The sequence below is a fragment of the Ambystoma mexicanum genome, chromosome 2p (assembly GCF_040938575.1).
Source record: "Ambystoma mexicanum isolate Mex_15411 chromosome 2p, UKY_AmexF1_1, whole genome shotgun sequence".
NCBI lineage: Eukaryota > Metazoa > Chordata > Amphibia > Caudata > Ambystomatidae > Ambystoma > Ambystoma mexicanum.
In genome coordinates, this window is record NC_090923.1 from 252,999,186 (window position 1) to 253,018,911 (window position 19,726).

At 49.0% G+C, this 19,726-nt stretch overlaps 1 long non-coding RNA gene and 1 other non-coding gene across 3 annotated transcripts in view; both read left to right on the forward strand.

Moving 5' to 3' along the window:
- Positions 1-16,479: 16,479 nt before the first annotated feature.
- LOC138566365 (uncharacterized) overlaps positions 16,480-19,726 on the forward strand; it is a 45,668-nt gene continuing 42,421 nt past the window's right edge. Inside the window, exons 1-3 of one of the 2 annotated variants that reach the window (XR_011301921.1) lie at positions 16,480-16,544; positions 18,008-18,060; positions 18,567-18,618. This is a non-coding gene — a long non-coding RNA (uncharacterized lncRNA). Of the gene's footprint in view, positions 16,545-16,706; positions 16,816-18,007; positions 18,061-18,566; positions 18,619-19,726 lie in introns of those variants that run through there. The other variant, XR_011301920.1, reaches the window with a different exon arrangement.
- On the forward strand, positions 17,179-17,321 carry LOC138568126 (small nucleolar RNA SNORA16B/SNORA16A family). The gene has a single exon (XR_011302498.1). It is a non-coding gene; the product is annotated as a small nucleolar RNA SNORA16B/SNORA16A family (small nucleolar RNA).

A 19,726-nucleotide genomic window follows, 5' to 3' on the forward strand; every position in this document is an offset into this window, starting at 1 on the left:
AGTCTGCAGTCCCCTCAATGGGAATTTCCTTCCCGTCAAAGTTCTGGAGTTGTCCAGGAAGAGAGGTGAGAGGAATTTGGTAATTCCCTCCCCTTCCTGCATTCAGTTCGTCAAAGGCCCTTCTGGACAGAAGGGTAGCTTGAAATCCAGTGTCCACCAGTGCCAAAATTTTACCCTGCCCCTGTACTTGTACCGGGGCATAGTATCTTCCCTCCTTCTCCTCAAGGGGGCACAGATAATGTACATTTTTGGACAACTGGTGGGCTAACTTTCTGGTTTTGGACATCGCTGGAGAAGAGATTTGGGCAGAATTCTGTGGAGAGCCTTTGGAATCTGAAAGAAAAAGTTGGCAACTGGAGATCAGAGCCATTGTGGGTTCCCCTGGCTCCGGTTCTGGGCCGCCCCCCCCTTTTTGGAGGCAGTCACCAGGATGGGTTTGAACCAGGGGATTTTCTTGCTGTTGGTTCTGGGATGAGATGGTGGGCGGCGGTAGCTCAGTCTCCACATCTCCCCAGTCTGGATTTGCATCCCTAGGGACCCATTTTTCTTTGGGAGGAGTTCCCCCCTCTCTGAAGGAGAAGATCCTTTTCCCAGGATCCTCTGAGGATCCCTCTCCCTCAAATTGGAAGATCTGTACCTCCTCCTCAAACTGAGTCTGTTTGGGTCTTTTGTTCCTCCTACCCCCCCTCTGCTCCTTAGGAGGCAGACTTTCAGGGGCAAGAGATTTTTTTTCCGGTTCCTGGGTTTCCAGGGGCTGTTTACAAGTGAGGAAGGAAGCTTCCTCCAAGGCTTTACACCCCCCTTCCCTTTGTGCCTCCTCCCTGGGAACCGGTGAGTTATCGGGGTGCTGCCCCCGTCATTGTTCTGGAGCACCAGGTCCAGAGTTGGGTGCGTTCTGCGCCGGCACACCCATCTGAGGGTTCTGCTGAGCCCTCAGTATGTGACCCAGATCCCGCGCCATGTTTTGAACCTGGCGCTCTAACTGGGAAACCCGCTCAGGCTGATACGGGGCCCTGTTTTCTCCGCTGGGCTGATCCCGGGAAGGGTAGCTGTCCCTTCTCTGGTAATACCCCGGATTGGGAAGATTTGGGTACCCCTCCACCCTTGGCCTCCCCTCTCCCGGATTAGGTTGTCTGGGCTCAGGGAATTGGGGAAAGAAGGATGGATGATTTTGGGGTTGGAAATTGGGTGGATACCTGGGGAAAAAGTTCTGCCCAGGATTTGGAGAATTTCTGCCCTCCTGTGGGAAGTTGGGAGGGAAGTTCCCTGGGTTAGGTGCTTGGCTGGACCCCCCACCTTGGGCTGGAGGAGTCCACACATAACCCAGGATGGGTCGATTTCCCTTGTAACGGGGACTTACATAATCAGGAGAGCGAGGGACCCCATTTGTGGGGCTGCCTCCCTGGCTCCCTGTCTGTGACTGGCCCGAGGACCTTCTGGGCCTAGCATTATTAGGTGCAGGTAGGTTTTTAGGCCCCCCCATCTCCAAATCCAAAACGGGGGTGACCTTTGCCTCTGCCACCTTGGCAGCAGCAGGGGTGCTGTTGGCTTTGGGGTTTTTCTGGGCATTACTTTTGCTATCTACCGGTTTCTGCACCTCATAGATCCGGGTAGCCTGTTCAATGACCCAGTATAAAGATCTTTTCTCGTGAAAATCCCTCACGAGCTGGGTCATTATGTATTTGGGCAAGGCATGAAAAAATTTATTAATGAATTCTCTACTGTCTGTGCGCACCCTTCTGGTGGTCTGCGCAAAAGCACGCTTTAACTCCTGCACAAATTCTTGTGGGGCCTGATCCTCCCCACATTGTAAATTGTAGGCTGCCTTGCGAGCCTCTTGAGGATTTCTATGAATGGAAAAATGTTTCAAGATGGCCGCCTTATAGGTGGACCATCTTAAATGATTTTGGTCCTCCAGCCCCGCAAAGAAACTGGAGTATTCCAGGGAGAAGGTCCACTTTACATATTGAATACAGCTTTGGCTGTCCTTCAAATGGAAAGTCTCCATCATTTGCTCAAACAACTCTAAGTGCTCCCAAACAGAATACTTAGCGTTCTTATGGTAAGGCGTGATGACGCTCCTGATCGCCTTAATCTGCTTTAAGGGGTCCTTAAGCAAGGCCCTTTTTGCCTTATTGGCCTTTTTGGTTCGGGTAACCCTTGTCCATTCATCCTCTGACTCAGAGGCACTGCTCCCAGAGGTTCCTGTCTGCTCTTCCAGGTTTTCCCGGATTCTGCGAGCCTGGGAATGGCTGGCAGAATGTGGGGACCTGGTCTCCTGTGTCCTGCGCAGTTCAGAGGAGTCTTCAGATTCCTCCTTGCTGCCAGGATTTGATGGGTACCCCCTCCACTGACCTAACTGGGCAGAGGTTTTCAGGATGCCCTTAATGGGCCTACTCTCCTGGGGTTCCCCATTAAACTGCACTGTGCTTGGGTGCCCATACCCGGATGCCCGCCCCTCCATACCTGGGTGGTACTGGCCTATGAGCCCCATACTTTTGTCTGGATAGTAGTCTGCCATCCCTGTGGCCCGGTGCTCATGTGCGCCAGGGAATATGGGGGTGGCAGAGTCCAGTGACTGAGAGGTATGAGGGCCTCTGGTACTAGGGCTCCTGAGGTTATGCTCCGGAGCTTCCCTTTCCCAGCGAACCTCATCTCTATCCGCCCCTGCTCCCTGTTGCAATGCAAGAGCCTGCATTTGTGTCTTCAGTTCCTCAGTTAAGGCCTTACTAGACTCTATCAGTCTCTCCTGCATCGCTACCTGTTGCTGGAACCTATCATTGTGCTGGCAGAGAGCCTCATTCTCTCTCTGTGTTTCCTGATTGGTCCTGGAGCACTGGGCCAGTCTTTGCTGCAGGAGGGTTACCTCCTGAGCTGTGTCCCTATTGGCCTGCTCCTTTCTTGCTAGAGCATCCTCCACCCTCCTGGTGTGCTCTAACAAGTTCTGGTGTTCTTTTTGGAGGTCACCCAGTCCCTGGTGGGCCAGGTGATTTTCTTCCATTTTTCTTTTTAAATGGCAGACTTCTTGGCCTAAGGCGTCTCTTTCCTGACTAAGAGCCTGCATTTGTGCCGCCAGGTCGTCCCTTTGCCTTTGGAAGGCACCAGCTTTCTGCCGTTCTTCATCAAACTCTGCCTGGGTATCCAGGTCTTTCATAATCAGCTTGTTACTCTCTACCTTCACTCTATCTAGATGACTTTGCAGGGTGGCTACCTGCTCTGTGCATGCCCTGTTAAAGTCTAATTGTTGCTCCAGCTTTTTCTGGCTCTGCAGTAAGGAGTCCAAACTGTCTTGGTGCTCCTTCTGCAGGGCCAGAAATCTAGTATCCTGGTCAGCCTTTTCCTGTTGCAGTATATCCATGTCCTCTTTTATTTTAATGATATACTGCCTGCTATCATTTTCTGACTCCTGGCTCCTCTGCAGCCTCTGCTCAGAAGAGTCCAGATCAGATTGGGCCTTCTGTAATGCCAGCAGTTGCCTACTCACCAAATCTTGGCCTTCAGCACATTTGTCCTGCATGGCTCCCATATGTAAATATAAATATGCCGCTACCCTGGCAATCTTGTTGTGCTCATCCTTGGCCTTAGAGGACATATATAGTTCACTCAGGGCCACATGTAAGGGACCCTGGTCTTTCCATATATCTGACCCTGTTTCCGTGATTTGGGGTGTGATGGCCTGCAACCAGCCTGTTTGGTCCTGGAGAGTCCACTCACCTCTCACAAATAACTTATGTAAGAAGTGCTCTCTGGCTATTTTCATGTCTACTAAGGTCGTCATTCTAGAGATTGGTCTTTGTCCTGACTTACAGAAGTTTGTATTTTATTTTTGCAAAACAGACCTTTTCCCAAGAGCGTTCCTATGAGGAGTGCTTTACAGCGTAACACAGCGTGGTGATCCGACCGGATATGTGTATCTGGTCAGCTGGCACGCTGTATTAATCTGCACAAATGGTAGATCCAACCCAAACGTCCGGCACGAGCCCCCAATTTGTAAGAGGATGCAATTCAACACTACAGCTAAGTCAACGCCTAGTCTATAATACTGAATGAAAACCCTTATTGATATATCTTTATGTCCAGTTCATGCGTTCTGGATGACTACCCCTATATAACACCCCTCTCTTGGAATCCTCCTGACCCCACTGAGCCAAGAAGTAGTTCTGTTTTGCAAGTTAAAAGGTTTATTTGATAATTTAAACAATAGGTATATATATCACACTTTAGAATAAATTAATAATTGAATAGCACACTTAATCTGATATGATAAAGATTAACAACGGAGAATCTGGCACTAGCACACTTCTTGATAATCACTAAGGAGTTGACATGAAATGGATAAGATAGCAACAATACTTTTATGGTTTCAAATGGATGCAATGTGGAATGAAATGCAGTAAAGAAAATAACTTGATAGGATTTCAGCAAAAGACAATGTAATCACTTTCTTGTACAATTCACCCCCCCCTTTTATGCAATGCAAGGAAATGGAAGGAAGGCACACAATTCTCAGAAATGCAATTCAAATGTAATTCAGTTCACCCAGCAACTTAGACTACAGAAGTTGAAAACACAGGCAAAATGCTTTGATATGTGCTGGCAATGGAGTGAAAATATGTTAAAATGCTTTTAATTCCCTCTAGAGGTTCAGGGTGAGTGGTATCTAGTTAATATTAGTCCAGGCTCACTCTTGCAATGATTCAGGGATAGTTTTTATGAGGCAAACGATTTTTTTCAGAGGAAAGCAAAAGCAGCTATCTTTTTGCAAGTGGAGAAATTTTCAAATCGCGGCAAAATTCGCAAATGCGTCTGGCGCGATTACAGAGGAACTACAAGGACTATCACTATCGTTTTGGGGTCCTATGAAAGCCTAGGATCACAGCTTCCAGATGAAAGTTACTGCAAGTCTCTAGCACAGGGGTGCACAACTGATTTTGACAGAGGGCCGAAAGTACCTTACATGAGGGCTATAGTGGGCCGAAAAGTAAATGTGGGCGGGGCTGTAGGCGGGGCATGGCAGGAGGCTTTTTAAACCCCCAATTTCTACTAAACACATGGAAAAATAATGTTTTTGAGGGGTAACGATTTTTATTTGCATTTCAAACTTACATTTTATACTACACATTTTCCATTGTTATAATTTATTTCTATATAGTTATTGTATCTCGCATGTTTAGTTAACATATATATTTTATTGACCCTAGATTGGACATGCCGTCATTTTGGACTGCTACAGTTTGCTATTTGGGTTGCCCAAGAGGAGTATGGCCTTCGTTGAGTCAGGTTTCCTCAAAAAGCCAAAGATGAACATCTCCCAACTGTGCCTGTTTTAGCTTTATTATTGGGTTCACTCTTGGAGTGCAACACTATGCCCCGTGTCCCTCACCCCCAACCACACACTATGCCCCTTGGCCCCCTCACCCCCAACCAAACACTATGCCCCATGGCTCCCTCACCCCCAACCAAACATTATGCCCCATGGCTCCCTCACCCCCAACCAAACACTATGCCCCATGGCTCCCTCACCCCCAACCAAACATTATGCCCCATGTCCCTCACCCCCAACCAAACACTATGCTCCATGGCTCCGTCACCCCCAACCAAACACTATGCCCCATGGCACCCTCACCCCCAACCAAACACTATGCCCCATGGCTCCCTCACCCCCAACCAAACATTATGCCCCATGGCTCCCTCGCCCCCAACCAAACATTATGCCCCATGGCACCCTCACCCCCAACCAAACACTATGCCCCATGTCCCTCACCCCCAACCAAACACTATGCCCCATGGCCCCCTCACCCCCAACCAAACATTATGCCCCATGTCCCTCACCCCCAACCAAACACTATGCTCCATGGCCCCCTCACCCCCAACCAAACACTATGCTCCATGGCCCCCTCACCCCCAACCAAACACTATGCCCCATGGCACCCTCACCCCCAGCCAAACCCTATGCCCCATGGCTCCCTCACCCCCAACCAAACATTATGCCCCATGTCCCTCACCCCCAACCAAACACTATGCCCCATGGCCCCCTCACATCCAACCAAACATTATGCCCCATGGCCCCCTCACATCCAACCAAACACTATGCTCCATGGCCCCCTCACCCCCAACCAAACAGCACACTCTCAAACATGCACCCATACAGACCCGAACCCCCCACCCCCCCAACTCCAAACCCCCACCCCCCAAATCAGCACACACACAAACATGCACCCATACAGACCCGAACCCCCACCCCCCAACTCAGCACACTCTCAAACATGCACCCATACAGACCCGAACCCCCCACCCCTCCAACTCCAAACCCCCACCCCCCAAATCAGCACACCCACACAAGCACCCAACCAGACCCGAGCCCCCACCCCCCAACTCAGCACACTCTCAAACATGCACCCATACAGACCCGAACCCCCCACCCCTCCAACTCCAAACCCCCACCCCCCAAATCAGCACACACACACACGCACCCAACCAGACCCGAACCCCCACCCCCAACTCAGCACACACACAAACATGCAAACATACAGACCCAAACCCCCACCCCCCAACTCAGCACACACACAGACCCGAACCCCCACCCCCCAACTCAGCACACACACAAACATGCACCCATGCAGACCCGAACCCCCCACCCCCCCAACTCCAAACCCCCACCCCCCAAATCAGCACACACACACAAGCACCCAACCAGACCCGAACCCCCACCCCCAACTCAGCACACTCTCAAACATGCACCCATACAGACCCGAACCCCCCACCCCCCCAACTCCAAACCCCCACCCCCCAAATCAGCACACACGCAAGCACCCAACCAGACCCGAACCCCCACCCCCCAACTCAGCACACACACAAGCACCCAACCAGACCCGAACCCCCACCCCCCAACTCCAAACCCCCCACCCCCCCAATTCCAAACCCCCACCCCCCCAATCAGCACACACACAAACATGCACCCATACAGACCCGAACCCCCACCCCCCAACTCAGCACACTCTCAAACATGCACCCTTACAGACCCGAACCCCCCACCCCTCCAACTCCAAACCCCCACCCCCCAAATCAGCACACACACACGCACCCAACCAGACCCGAACCCCCACCCCCCAACTCAGCACACTCTCAAACATGCACCCATACAGACCCGAACCCCCCACATCCCCAACTCCAAACCCCCATCCCCCAAATCAGCACACACACACACAAGCACCCAACCAGACCCGAACCCCCACCCCCCAACTCAGCACACTCTCAAACATGCACCCATACAGACCCGAACCCCCCACCCCCCAACTCCAAACCCCCACCCCCCAAATCAGCACACACACACAAGCACCCAACCAGACCCGAACCCCCACCCCCCAACTCAGCACACTCTCAAACATGCAAACATACAGACCCAAACCCCCACCCCCCACACACACCCAACACCCCCGCATCTCAACATACACACAAAATATATTCAAATCCAAACATCCGACACACATCCAACACCCCCCCACCCCAACATACACACAAAAAACATTAAAATCCAAACATCCGACACACATCCAACACCCCCCCACCCCTGCATCTCAACATACACACAAAATACATTTAAATCCAAACATCCGACACACATCCAACACCCCCCCCACCCCTGCATCTCAACATACACACAAAAAACATTAACATCCAAACTTCCGACACACATCCGACACACATCCGACACCCCCTCGCAACATACACACAAAAAACATTAAAATCCAAACACCCGACACACATCCGACACACATCCGACACCCCCTCGCAACATACACACACAAAGCAAAACAGACCCGACACACATACACAAACAGACCACTTACCGGAGACGTGCTGGAAGGCAGGCAGGTAAGCGGCAGGTAAGCAGGAACGCTGGACTCGTACTACGGCTGGCGTGGTCCAAGGCTGAAATGCCTTCCGGCATCAAGCCTTATGGACCACGCCAGCCGTAGTGCTGGCCCTCTATTGGTGCAGCACACACGCATTACGTGGCTCGTAGGAGCGACGTAATGCGTGTGTTTGCTGAGCCAATGGGGGCCAGTGTTTTGTCCGGCCCGGAAGACAACAAAGACTTTCCTAATGGAGGGCGGCCGCGGGCCGCCCTCCATTAGGAAAGTCTTTGTGCCTCGCGGGCCGGACAAAAGAGCATGGCGGGCCGCAACTGGCCAGCGGGCCGGATGTTGTGCACCCATGCTCTAGCACAAACGGTTACGGAGAGTTACGGAGATATGAGCGATTAAATAAAGGTCGTTTTTCAGATTTGAAATTTTAAAGTTCAAAAAGACAAGTGCAGCTTGCAACTAGAAAATGACAGTGACAGCTTTACAAATGACAGGTGACAGTTAGGAGACAGTTCTACTTAGATTAAAATAGCTTGAATTATATTATTTTAACTAAGAGATTGGTTCTGCACAGTTTTACTATGTACTCACACTATATTTAGAAATATGCCTCGCCACGGATCAGGTCAGGTTTTAGACTGGACTCTGCACTTCACAGTGATCTGGGTCAGCTCTCTCTGGTTCTGCTAACAGTGATCTGGGTCAGCTCTGCTCTCTCTCTGGTTCTGGAAATTTGATAGATTTGAAGTCTCTATGTCTGCTCTCTGAAGGTTGATGGAGGTAAAGTATGGATTTTCCCGGCAGAGCTTCCAGCTGCAAATGGATTTGAAGGTCCCTATCTGTCCTGTCTCTCTGCTTTTATGTGTTTTTAAAATGGGTGTGTGTGAGCAGCATCACTAGCCAGCCCCTCTCCACTTATCATTGGCCAAGCTTTCATTTCTCCCCTGATTGGGGGAGCTAGGTTGTGTCAGAGTGATGTCATTTTACAGCCTGCAGAAAGTCCACTCCTCCTGTCAACTTGCACACAAATCTAGATTTGAACCAAATACATATTTCATAACTACACAGTGGTTTGAAATTACATGCACCCATCACATATGACAGGAGGTATACCCTGTTCAAACTCTGCTCTTCCTGGGGGCTTGCATTCAGAAATGGCAATATTTTGCACTTTTTAACTGGTTTGCAATACCGGACATTACCCCAAATTTACACACATGTGCGCAAGGAGTATGGACATTAGTTGATGAAGTGTCAGATTTTTCACATGCACACATTTTGAGTAATATCCTCTTTTCCGCTAAAACCCCCCTGAACATGCCACCGGTTCTAAAAACCTCTTAAAATGTGGGCAGAAAAATCACAAGAATTATGGTGTCATTTATACAATTTTCACAAGTCCGCTCTATGAGTTATTCATCTTTTTCTAAAACCATATTCTGGCTATAGAGGTGTGTCTTTTCATGTCACATGGTACAGAAATCAGTCTTTCCAGTTTCTGCCAAGCTCAGAGACCCTGCCCCTCCCAGCTTCTGCCAAGAGGAAGCTCCATTTACGACTCCCGCCAATAAAACATTTGCCTGAGTCAGGACAGGGCTTTGTTCAGAGCTCCTGTATTCTGTGGGGCTCCCCTTAATTCAATTATCAGAGAGATGGCATATCCTTAGTGTGGCCAGCAAAAGGCAGATAGGCCTGGGAACACAGCTGTGACTCAAGTTTAACTCCTGATGGGGTTAGTTGCCAGGCAGAATTCAGTTCCTTAAGCCAGGTTTCAGATAAAATGTCACTTTTTGTTACCCAGTTTTCTGCATTCAAATAAAACTAAACATTTTTACATATGCAGCTAGGATGCTGATTCTAAGTTTAAAACTATGACATTTAAACAATTGAAACCTATGTGACACACAAAGGTAGGTCACTCAGTCAATTTAAACATTTAGATTTTTTTAGTGTCTTTCAGTCCAAATTTACTTAAACTGCTGAAATCCACAGCTCAGCCAGTCTTGTTATAAACCTTCAAGTCACTTCAGAATGTAACTTTACATTGGATCCACCTCTCAGTAAGTCTTTCTTTGGCTTGCTTTGGGTTCATTTATTCAGTTTTCTACAAAATCTGGTGGTTTTAAAACGCCGGCTTTTGGATAGTGGTGAGTACTGGTATTGCACCCCTTTTTGGGATTTAAGAAAATGAATTCCCAACAGTTATGGGTTTGCTTTTGGCAATCAGCATTGCCATTCCCAATGGTTTCAGACTACTGTGTGGGTAGTCCACTGGTGGTTTTAGGCAGTGTCCTTCTGTGCCCATAACATCGGCAAAAATGAGTGGCAGCCTATTCTTCATGCATTTCCCTGTGCATTTTCTGGGAAGCTCTGGCCATCATGATGTTTTCCATGTCAGTACTGCACAGTTTTGAGGTAGGGCTCGGATGCGTGGATAAAAACATCCCACATAGCAATACTAAAGGTAGTAGTTGTCCCGGGACTCCCAGAGGACATGATCATTGGAACAGATTTTCCCACTTGGCAACATGCCCCATTCGATTTGGGAGATTGCATTCTGGGACTTGTAGGCTTAGATTTCCCAAAATATAAATTCGGGACTAAAAATCCTAAGATTTTAAGAAAAATGCGTTGGCAAAGCCAACAGTTGTGGCATTTGAGTGGGATGGGCATTTTCCAAACACTGATATATAATAACTACCTGATGATACGTTGGCAACAGCTAGAAAACAGTCACAGTAACTGGGCATATCACGGCAGTTCCTGGAAATGCCTAACCATATTCAAAGCGCGCAACTGATGTAAGGACACACATATTGCTCTGAAATCATGCTGTGGAAGGAACACTTGCTTATAATATTTTTTTTAGACAAAGAGCGGGTTCACACGGCAGTAAGCAATTGATTGTTCTGGCGGTGTGCTCTTAAGAGGATGTGTATATTATTTCTAAGCAGTCATCTGACAGAAAAATAGGGTTTTGGGGTTTCGGTAGCGAGGGCAGGTGTGTGGATGTGGATGGCATGGGCAGGAACAGTCCATGGGTTGGAAGAAAGACAAACAATATCAATAGGATGTTAGTCGCTCAACCATTTCTCTCCTATCTTCACCTGTCATGCTAATAGCGTTGGTTTAAATAGTGATTGGTTTATAAATACCTCCTAATAGCCAAAACTAAAATTAAGTACTACTACCATCCCGCAAACCGCATGGGCCTGTTACTTAGCATATATACCACCAGTAAAAAGAAGTGTGATGCTCTGATTACTTACCGGTAATCTTCATTACTCCTAGTCCTACTCTTCCTCGTCACAGTACTTACTTCATGAGGCACCTGCCTCCGACACAGGACCTTCTTCTATTTCTTTAAATCTCTATAACTCCTCCCCCACATCCATGTCACTCAGTTTCATATTACCAAGCCGGAGCATGGGACCTTCCCCGGAGGGAGGGTGAGGAGGGTCGTCAGTACTGTGACGAGGAAGAGTAGGACTAGGAGTAATGAAGATTACCGGTAAGTAATCAGAGCATTACCTCCACGTCCACTCTTCCTCGTCCCAGTACTTACTTCATGAGGTATACCAAAGCAGCAACGGGGAAAAGGTCCCAATGAGACACAGAGCTAAAAACAGTGCAGCAAAACACACCCTCAATAACTCTTAAATCACATCTCCACAGACAAAACTCCAACCACGAATGAACCAACCCCCGAGTGGGAGAAACTCAACCCATAGCGGTTGATGAAAATGCCTAGACCAGCCAAGGCGGCAGCCATACAAATCTCTTGCAGAGAAAAACCCTCCTTGCATCGGCCCAGGAAGCCGCCAAACCCCTGGCAGACCGCCCCTGATTGTGCGCAGGCACAGGCAGGCCAGAAGCCACATAGGCCCTAGAGATCACAACCCTGAACCACCGGAAAATGGAAACCACAGATGCGTTATGCCTCGCCCCAGCCGGACCACAAGCAATCAGAAGACTATCAGATTGGTGGAAAAAGCAAACCAAGCCAAATACTCCAACGCGTCCCGTCGGACATCAATGTTAAGCCGAGCCACCTCCTCAGGCGTTCTTGGATCATGAAAGAAGTCAGGGAGAACCAGACCCTGAGAGGTGTGAAAACCGAGAGACAACTGAAGGGAGAAACATCGGACCACACCCCGGCACCACCGAGTCTGGCAGCACCCTCAGGAAAGGAGCGTGACATAAGAGAGCCCCAATCTCCCCAAGCCTACGGGCAGAAGTGAGGGCAATAAGAAAAGCAGATTTCAGTGTAAGATGTTTGATATCAATCTCGGAAATGGGCTCAAAAGGAGGCCCTTGAAGGAACCGTAATACAAGAGGGAGATCCCAAGAGGAAAGCCCTTTATCAGCACAAGGACGGGAAGAAGAAAAACCCTGGATCAATTTCCCCACCAACACCTCCCCATCCAAGTGACCGTCAGAGTCCCTCAAAAGTAATTTCATGGAGGCCCACTGAGAGCGAAGCCTGGAAAAACTGCCAGGCCCCTGTCAAAACCCCTCCTGGAGGAACTGAAGGATAGCAGAGGCCAGAACGCAGGGGAGGGATCCCAGACCGCCCATACCAGTCTCGGAAATGGCCCCAGAGTCTGCCTAACACCTTCAGAGTGGAGGGTCTAAGAGCATCCATTTGGACCCAACTACAGGATCTGAGAACCCCTGAGATATCAACCTAGACTGAGCAATAGCCACACCGCCCATTGCATCTGGTGGAATTCCAACCGCAGATCCCCTTGAAGGGGACACGGCCACCTCGGAACCAGCCAAGGTTCCTAGGACCGAAGCTCCAACAGAGAGGGGAGCCAACTCCGGCGGGACCAGAACGGAGCTAACAACAACACAGTCACCCTGGACACTCTGATGCGCCAAACCACCCGGGGCAGAAGGGGAATAGGCGGAAAGGCATAAAGGAAAACCCCAAGGCAACTGTACAGAGAGCGTCCATCCCCCAATCCCCTCAGCCTGAAACCTAGAGCAGAAGAGGGGATGCAAACAGGTCTAGAACCAGGGACCCTAATCTGACACAGGTCACCGCAAAGACCTGGGCCAACAGGACCAGTTCCGCAGAGGAGCAGAGGAGTGAAAACCGGCGTCTGAGAAGATCCGCTTGAACATTGTCCACCCTTCTGATGCGTGAGGCCACCAGAGACACCAGATGAGAGTCCTCCCAGGTGCCTATCAGCGCTGCCAGAGCATTCAAGGAGTGGCCGGAACCCCTTTTGCAGTTGACATATGCCAAGGCCGTCGTATTGTCCGATCGGACCAAAAACCGCCGACCGTCCAGCAACTCCTCGAAGTACACCAGAGCTTGGACAATGGCACAACTCTTGCCAATTGGATGATCGCCGGCTCTCCCCAGATCTCACAACCCTTGAGCTGAGAGGACCCCCAATGTAGACCCTTTCTGCTGGTGTTGGTAGTAGGAGAGGCCACAGGAGGAAGGACCAAGCACACCTCAGCCTGTAGACCTGAAACCCCCCGCCACCATAGCAGGGACACTCGCAGCGCTGGGGACACTGAAAACAAAACTACGAAAGCTGAGATGTCGGGAGCCAGTGGGAGAGAGTATAAGACACCAGGAGACGTAACCGAAGACGGGCTCAAGGAACTGGAAAACATGCAAGACGCCACGTGCCCCGTAACTTCAGCAACAGGCGAGCCGAGACATACTGCCTTCTGAGAACCCAGCCCAGAACAGCCAGAAAGCGCCCCCCCTGCACAACATCCAGAGTACGCTCTCCCCAGTCGTCCGGACAAGCAGTGCAGGGTCTTGAGACCCATAAGCAGGTGACACATCCTAGAAGGCATATGGACCAGGAACACCCGCAAGTAGAAAACTTGACCCTGAACAGGGAGAGGAACGGGCAAGACGGTAACCAACAACAACCGTTCGGAGAGAACGGATCCCATGGCCAACTACTTGGACCGTGAGCTGGGTACCAAAGTCCTAACCATGCAAACCTGGACAGGAGGAGACAGGAACGGCAACTGATACCCCCTCCAGAAGGAGCCCATTACCCAGGAAGCCGAACCCCACCGGTCCCATACACCTCCGAGAAGATAGAGACGAGGAGCCAGGGAAAACCGCCAGTCACTGCACTTGCACCAGATGGAAATCACAGGACGTTGAAACAGGCCTGCGCCACAATATAACAGCATGCTTGTCAGCCCACAAAAAGATCTGACCTATCAAAAGGAAGATACTGGACAGCCCAGAAGTCCAGCAGACTATGGCCCCCTCAGCTGACAGAGGAGCCACCAGGCTGGCGTCAAAAGGGCAGAGTACTGTCACAAAGCGGGGCAAAGCAATCCATCCCGGATAGCCGACATCAAAGGCAACCCCCTACCTGAGGTATGCCTATACTGGAAAACCCACTGAAGTGACATCCCCCTCCACCGGCACCAGGGGCTCTGAGAACCCCTCTAAGCACAGACATGTGCCACCATGTGCCCTATCATTTCCCACAAGTCTGAGAGGAGGCATGAAAGCAACACGTCGGCACCGGAGGACCTAGGCCCTAAAAGAAGAGACACTGGGAACCCCCTGCATGGCCGTTACTTCCATGATGCATTTTCCATAATCCCATGCCGGAAAAGGGAAAAGCAAATCAACTACTTTGACTTTCCCTCGCGCAGTTTAGAGGAAGAGGACAGGACAAGGAGTCTGCGTCCATAGCTAGCACAGACCCAAACACACCACTAACACGCCACATGACTGAGAGGTGGCTTGAGCCCTGTATCCAGTAGCTGGTAGCCCCATGCTCTAGATCGTTCCAATGCGTCGGTCTAGGAAGGTTGAAGGACCGAATCAGCACCGCTAATACTCGAACCCGAAGTGTAGACTATGCCCGGCTGGTACCCTTCCGGCCACTTGCAGACGTGTCCAAATCTGCGCCGTATTCACAGGCAGCACGCAAGGAATGCAGCCAACATCCGGTGCATCCTGGGCTGTGTGTGTCTGAGGAGCGGGTGGTATGCGACATGCCTGTGACAGTACAGAGCCCCCACACTTTCAAATACTCTGTCACAGACACCCCACGACAAGAAGCAGAGAGGCCTCACAACAAAAAGGGAAGGCTAGCCCATACTGCCAAGTGCTTGCCATCATTTCCAATAAAGATGTGTACACAGAGCACGAGGTAACGGCCTTTCGAAGGAGTCAAGATGGCCATACCAGCAAGAGAGGGGAAAACATCAAGCACAGTCCTCCCCCTCTCTTTACCTTCCCCCAGATAATGCAGCTAACATCCGGTGCATCCTGGGCCGTGTGTCTGAGGAGCAGGTGGTATGTGACATGCCTGCGACAGAACAGAGCCCCCGCACTCCCAAAGACTCTCTGCCACTGTCACCCCACGACAAGAAGCAGAGAGGCCTCACAACAAAAGGGAAGGCTAGCCCGTACTGCCAAGTCGAATCAAGACGGCCAAAACAGGAGGAGAGGGGAAAAACATCAAGCCCAGTCCTCCCCTCTCCTTACCTTCCCCGGGCCATGCAGGACCCGGGACACAATGCTCACGCTGCGGTCCGGAGCCCAGCAAAGAACCGAGCGAGGCAATCCAGCTCAACTGTGACCCCAAGCCCCGCATGGGGCCCAGGAGCAGCGCCGCACCTGAGGGAGCCGAGGGCCCCGCCACACAGCCCCCCCCAGGGGGCCAGCAATCGGTGCTCCCTGGTGCCCCACACCGGGAAGAAAAAGTCCAACCTGCCGGAGGCAGGAAAAATTAAAACTGAGTGACATGGATGTGGGGGAGGAGTTATAGAGATTTAAAGAAATAGAAGAAGGTCCTGTGTCGGAGGCAGGTGCCTCATGAAGTAAGTACTGGGACGAGGAAGAGTGGACGTGGAGGTAATGCAGTATATATTGCTACAGATTAATTGCTTCCGTCAGCAGGAATTACAATTGACTTGGCGAACTGAAGAGGTAGATTACTTTTTGTGCCTGGCTAGTAACTTGCAAATTACAATATTTATCCTGAAGACACAGTAATGCCAGAAATTGGGTTGTTAGGCTAATGTGTGAAATCATTTATTGCATCATTCTTTTATAGTTTTTTAAAAATGTATTAAGCCATAGCTTAGTAAAAAAACACAGTAGCATGTTACAATTATCTGTTATCTAAAAGCGGGTAAAAACAACATGTTGCACATTTTCTGCACACTGATGCATAGGAAATGCTGGGGTTCTACCACTTCTTTTTTTTATTTGCTTTAATTGATTACAATTTATTTTGCAAAAGGAAGACAGAAATGTGTTCCGTTTCATCACATAGTATAGTTAAAAAGAAAAGGGCAGCCAAAAACTCCCCTAAATGTCATGAAAACTGTGTTTAGAAATCTGGCAGCAGCTATCACACGAGCAGTCTGTCTGCCATTCATCAGAAAGGACCACCAGTCTTCTGTATCCTCTGCTGACTATTTCGACATTATCTGTCCAAATTGCCTAGTTCTCGACAGTTAATCTGCAAAGATTTAGAATTTATAGACATGCTTCTTTTCCAGCAGCATGGCGTCCATGGCCGCCTCGTTTTGTGCTCTCATCATGTTGCCTTCTAGTTCTTCTTTAAAACTCTATGGAACACCCATTAGCTCAAAGAACCAATGAGAGAAGTGCACGTTAGGAGGTGTTGCAGCCACGATTATTTCTGGTCAGAGAGTGGACAGGTAATCTTGGTGACGATCCGTTGCCTTCTGCCACGGCCCCGCTTGCGGGTATTTCCCTCTTAAGTAGTGCCCAGCATCAGTCATTGGGTTGATGTTTCTTAGCTGCGCGTGCTTGTATCTTGGTGTGTAAATCATTCGCTGCGTCGGTATCGATTGGCTAGACTTTAAACCTTTGGTTTAATTATTTGTTTGATCTCTTCATTGCGGTACTCCCCAACACCACTTTTTTGGAATTAGTACGTGTTCTGATTTTCTCTCCCACTCCTTCCAGGTAGGTTGGAATGTTGGCATGTATGTTAGTGACTTCTTTAAACGTTGAATTTGATGGGGCAAAGTGTGTTTTTCACGGACTCGTAATCCACGCTGTGATTTTATTTATTTATTTTATTTTTTTCACGGCTGGATTTTAGGAAGTGCTGCAAGGTTGGATTTAATGATTACTATTTAATGTGAGTCTTGCTATAATAATCTCGATTGTCCAGTTTACTGTTCCGTTAGCAAGAGACTGGTTTGGTTATCGCATAGAACGTGAACGCCTTTCAAGTGTTACCACCTGGAGACTGGGGCGGGAAGTGCAAAGTGAGCGCCGCAATTTAAAATGTGCACGTCACGTGTGATCGATAAGCGCCTTCCACACGGCCCTGATCGGAGGCATGTTAGCCCAATTACCTTAGCTAACGTGGTCTAAACAGGTGCCAAGAGCAAATGTTTCTTTTGACGGTCGCTGGGTTCCGTTTTATTGGTAACGGACCAGCAACATTACAGGGAAGCACAATACATGCATGTGAAGGTATTCAAATGCAGGTTCTATTTGCGTTAAAGGCAGCCATATACCAGAAGGTCTCTCGTGTTGGGTATGTTTGCTCCAGTCGCCCCCTCACCGATGTAGTGGACATTGCTTGCAGCTGACCCACCACACGTTACCCCCATCTGCAGCCGCCTGCACGCCCATAACTGCTTTCTTTCTTTACAGATATTTTTCAAATACTACAGTCGTAATTTAAAAATCATGAAGGAAAAATGCAAGGTATTGTGGTTCGGTATTGACTGAAAATCAAGCCCAGTTAAAAATGTCTTTTACGAAGAAAGCAAAAAAAAAAAAAACATTGCTACGTCTGATGCGTAGACCTTTTTGTACCGCTACTACAGTTATTTCAACATTTGTGTGTAGGTGTTGTAATGTGTGTACCTACCTCCTGGTTGTGGAACTTCTCGAATGTACAACATTAAATAGATCTGACCATGTTCTTGCTTTTATCCAAGCCATGTGGACTCGTTGTAGTTGATGTGGATAGAATTGACCTAAAGTGAGGCCTTTCCTTGACAGTTACGTGACGGTCTCAATGTGGCTGACGAGCACCATTTCAGGACAGTGCATGTTCTGGGCGGGTGCTGGTCAGTTTCTGCATCATTTTTTACATTAGAAATGCAATAGACATCCTAACGATTGCATCATTTTGCAGGTTGTTGGCAAAAGAAGTTCGACTTCCAGGAGATCTGTCCTAGGATTTACAAGGTAAGCGTGTGAATGATGCACCGCTGAGTGACATTCGCCGACCCCTGTAGTGCCTCGTGGATCCAACTCCAATGTGCTTCCCGGACACTGCAATGGTGGGATAGGGAGCATCGGTCGCTCTACCTGCAAGAAGCCTGCGACGTGTGATGGGCAATATAACCCAGCCAAATTACGCGCGCACAGGTGGTCAGACAAGCGGACAAAAACCGCAACAAGCTACCTGAAGCTATTATAAGCTACTTTTGGCAAAAGTTGCTTATAAGCGGGCATGATTTCACTGGATCTGGTAAATCTTGGGCGCAGACACACCTAGGAAGAGGGCAACCACTATTAAATGTGAAGGGGAGGGTGCCTGCAGCAATCAATACTGCTCCTATGGATTGTATTTCGCAGAAGATGACTAATCCACCCCTTACTACTGAGGTTTGGGAGGATGTGAACATTCAGATATTGGTATATTGTGGTTGAGGGGGCAAATATGGTCATCTTAATGTTTTTTTCTTTAGGTATGAAGCACTCCCAAGTTAGCAAGCCGACTACTATTCTGCCGTCGTGAAGGTGAGTTGTCTGCCTTTGCGTTTACCTTTGCCTCAGCTTTGAAAGAACAGCGGAGCCTGAACCATGCAACCTTAGTTTTGAGTAATTGAGAAGCCAGTCGTGTGATGAGTTCCTGCACCACACTGAACTTTGTGTTGATTATGAAATGCTGAAGACGCTCCTGCATTTACTATTTGATGGCTGAAACATGCTCCTCTTGAGTTGGTCCTTAGGATGGATTCCTAACCTCGAGTACAGATCTCACTGGGAGCCATATGTTTGTGGTGGACCAATAGATGCGGCGCAAACCTAAAAGCCACCACTAGGTATAGAGCACAATCCTCAGTTGGGTCTCCCTTTGGAGAGGGAAGGAATGGGCTGGTAATGCCGCATGCAGCAAATCGCTCCCATTTAAAGAACTCAATTTGATCCGTTGCTAACCTATTTTGTATAAAAGATGTTTGTACAAGGAGCTGATATGAGCTGCAAATTTTATTATTAAATGTTTTTAATTTGTGCTAAAAAAAAAAAAAAAAATTTGATCCGTTGCGTATCTCCATTCTTTTCAATATGGGTTTATCGTGGACCATGTGACTCCAGTTTACCAGGGTCAAAATTGGGTGTTAAAGATAACTAGCTCAAGAGGGCAAACCTATCTAGTTTATTTCCCTTCCTTATCTCCAAGGCCTCTTCTCGCACTCTTGGTAGGGTCATTTTTCTGACTAAAACGTTATACCCCTGGGTCCCTATAAGTGCTGGCTTTGCTTAGTTGGCTTCAAACTCGCCATGTGGGAGTCTCCCTGATCGCCTTTTGATATTCATACTAGTGATCTGGTGTCGGTGCATTCTGCACCCATTGTACAATCTTGGGCATGTTTGTTTGAAATTGGCAAGGATATCTAGGCCAAAATAACCTTGTGTGGTTCCGCCCATCCCCACCTCCATGTCTTCTGACGCCTGGAAACAATTGTGCATAGGTCCAATTAATAAAATAGATGAACCCTGCTGGACTTTGGGCCATGCTACTGTAGTGGGGAATTGTATGGGTTTATCTGCGACATGGGTGCTAATCTAGGATGTTAAATGGGTTTCCGTGATGAAACTCAAACTGCAATTACCGGCAGATTGT